The following is a 3686-nucleotide window of genomic DNA, read 5'->3' as shown; positions in this document are numbered from 1 at the left end:
TAATTTTGTACTTGTGGAAAGCGGACCAGTTCTCAGCCCAGACATACTTGTGAAGAGAGTGAACATTGTCCTCCCTGGACCCTGAAGGACCCCTTTCCCCAACTCTTCCCTCAGACCCAAATTTCAAATAAGAATCTGCAACTCAGGTACCCTGACGAGTCTTAGGACCTGCCACATTGATGGGGCCCAAAGGTATGATTTTAGCTATTTGATCTTTGACATTCTCCAATCAAATAAAATCTATGGAAATGCACACACAGACACACAAAAGTTTTACATCCAATTTGGAGGTTTAGAGACAATCCTAAACTTTTTCGCTTAATCTATAGCAAAGACACAAAACAAGATATAATAAAGGCATAATAAAGGGAAATGGTTTTTTGGTGTGCTTGCTGAGGGGTTTGTGGGGCAGCGTCTCTGGGCTTTGCTAACACCATGAAGCCCAGAAGCATACGGTGTGATCTAAGCACGCATCCGGAGGGCGGAATCAATCGATGTCAGAGATGAACTCTCTGCCCCCAAAGTCCCCACGCTTGGCCGTGAAAAAGGTAGGAGAAATCCATAGTCTGGCACTTCTCCAGGCCTCCCTGAGATAAATCTCTGGCCATTCTAGGCTTTTATTTTGCCCAGATGCGCCCCTGCCCCCTGCCAGGATGCGGGGTTGCTACTGCTGCCCCGAGATAAGAAGCTGGGGACGGGAGGCTCTGTTCCCGCTGGCTCAGGGCGTCCCGCAACCTGGGTCCCCGCTCCCGGATCAGCGCAGGTCCCCCATACCCGGCTCCCTCCCGCCCGCGGGGCCCGCTCCCCCCAGATCGCGGCTCACCTGGCACCCCAGGCGCGGCCGCCGTGCGCCCCGAGTGACCGTCGGAGCGCGGCTGCGCCCTGGCGGCCGGACAGTCAGGAGCAGAGGCCAGCGCGCCGCCCCTGCCCCTCCCACCGCTCGGAGCCCACGCAGCAGGTGCGCCCCGGTCCCGCCCAGCAGTCAGAGGACAGCATCCTCCCTCGCCCACTTTCATGGCCAACACAGGAATACCAGCTTCCTCTCCCGGGGATCGCTGGACATCCTCCATGTCTGTTTTGCGCGAAACTGCCCAAAGGGAGGATTCCCTTTGGGCAGTATTCCCAGGAGCAAACACAGCCTGGCAGGAGGGCTTTTGCACCAGGGCAGTTGCGGTCCTGGGTCCTGTCGTCTGGGTCCAGAACTATCACCTGCTTGTCCACAGTTCACGGCCTTTCATTTAGTATAGGGTGGAAGCAACTTAAATTCCGGCTCTCTAAATTGAAGACCTCCGCCAGAGGGTATTTTCACTGTATGCAGTTACAGGCCTGCCCTCCACAGCTCAGCAAAGTGGTGTAAAAATAGTTTGTAACTGTGTGGGGAGAGCACCTGTCGGAATCTCCAGATCTAGGACGCAGCCCTGTTGCCATAACCTGAGAACAGCATTCTCCCTTCTCTGAAACCCGGCTACGCCATCCGAGAGAACCGGGCTCTGAATCATTGGATCCTGGGGTCCCTGACAGCATCAGAGACAAGTTTTCTGTATTGCATGATGGGGACGCGTGGAGAAAGCCCCCTCTCCGCTCCACCGTGAATGGGCACTGAATGCCCCTTTTGCACTATCATGTTGATGGGCATTAAAGCAACCAGTCCATCCTCTGGGCGGGTCAGCCTGCAGGAGCAAAAATGTTAAACTAGGCATCCCAGAGCCCAAGTGAGAAGATCCTCCCTTGCTGATGGTTGGGACAGAACTATATTAGGTATTTTTATTAGTATGCTTATCATTATTTGAGTCCCAGACTCTCCCAGGAAATATTTTGCATCAGAGAAAAATTATTCTCCAATTTTACTATCTTTAATCACTTCCTCAATTCCTCATTTGGAATTATTTGATCCTATTTATTTCCAATCCATCCACACATTCATTCAACAGACATTTGCTGCTCGATTATTCTGTATCAGGCACTGGGGAGCTGAAGAAGAATAAAACTTGATCTCTGCCTTCCAGGAGCTCGTATTCCTGAAAAAAATAAACAGTTAATTTAAAAAGTGATTAGGGTTTGACCCTGGAAAATAAGGGTGCTATGAGGTGCTATAAGTCAGTCGTAAGAGAGAGAGAGAGAGAGAGATCACAAGAAGCTTTCAGAGTAAAAGATGTTTGAGCATTTTCCCGTGGTGATCAAGATGTCCATATAAAGGGGAAATGGCTTAGAGGGATTATTTAAAAACAGGTATTGGGTCCTAGAGTTTTAGATGTGGAAAGGACGTTTAAAAATATCCAGTCCTGGGAATGTAAAATGGTGCAGCTACTATGGAAAACAGTATGATTGCTCCTCAAAAAATTAAAAATAAAATTACCGTATGATCCAGCAATTCCACTCTGGGTATATTCCCCAATGAATCAAAGTCAGAGATTCAAAGAGATATTTGTACACTCATGTTCATAGCAGCATCATTCACAAGAGCCAAAATGGGGAAGCAACTCAAATGTCCACAGGTGGATGAATGGATAAATAAGATGTAGTATGTACCTACAAGGGACCCTTATTCAGGCTTTAGAGAAGAAGGAGGTTCTGACACATGCTACAACATGGATGAACCTTGAGGACATTACATTCAGTAAAATAGGCCAGTCTTAAAAGGACAAATACTGTATGATTCTGTTTACATGGGGTGTTGAGAGTAGTCAAATTTATAGAGACAGAAAATAGACTGGTGTTGGCCAGAGGCTGGAAGTAGAAGGAATGGGAAGTGTTTGTTTAATGGGTATAGAGTTCAGTTTTGAAAGATGAAAACAGTTCTGTGTGAAACTCTCTGAAGATGGCATAGGTCTTCATGCCCAGAGGATGACGATAATGATGGGAGCATGACACGTGAATGTACTTAATGCCACTCAACTGTACGTCTAAAAACGGTTAAGACGGTAACTTTTATGTCATGTGTATTTTACCACAATTTTTAAAATTCTGTTAAAAAACCCATAGTTACGGTCTCACTTTACAAAGGAGGTCACTGAGAATTAGAGACGTCCAGGTGACAAGCCTGAGCACACAGCCAGGGAGGCCTGTGGAAGACCAAGGCATCAGCCCTCTGTTCTCACTGCACCGTGCTGTTGGTAGCTGGACCACTTGATGGAAGCCATTGCTCTGTCAGAAAACAACGTGCTTTAACCCAACACTCTAAAATGGCTCCATCAACAAGGTGATTATGAGCAACTGTCTTTTTTATCTTTTAATATTTATCTATAAATATTGTTTCTTATTACAACTTGAAGTCCTCACCAATAAAGTAGTCATTTCCAGGAAAATAGAAAATAAAATAAAATACTAACTGATAGATCTTAAACATCTCTGATTAAAGAGAATGATATAGTTTATACGTCTTTAAAACAACTTGCCTTAGAAAAATGACGTCACTAATTTAGACTATGTTTTAAACTTCAAATTTTGGATCTGGAAGTAGTCTTTTACCAACCCTAAGTCAAAGACTCATATAAGGGTAGAATTCAACTTCCCTTTAAAATTGGTCTCTTGCCCAGATTCAGAAATGCTTTTTCTTCTTTAAAATGAGCACCCAATAGAACAGAATTCCAGCACTTAGATTCATAGCTATTTGAGCAGTACAGGTGCCACCTGCAGTGTGCTGCAATTGCTCCTCTGAAGCAGGGGACGGGGTTTAGCTCCACGAT

This window comes from Pseudorca crassidens, chromosome 18, assembly GCF_039906515.1.
Source record: "Pseudorca crassidens isolate mPseCra1 chromosome 18, mPseCra1.hap1, whole genome shotgun sequence".
Taxonomy (NCBI): domain Eukaryota; kingdom Metazoa; phylum Chordata; class Mammalia; order Artiodactyla; family Delphinidae; genus Pseudorca; species Pseudorca crassidens.
This window is presented reverse-complemented; position numbering follows the sequence as displayed.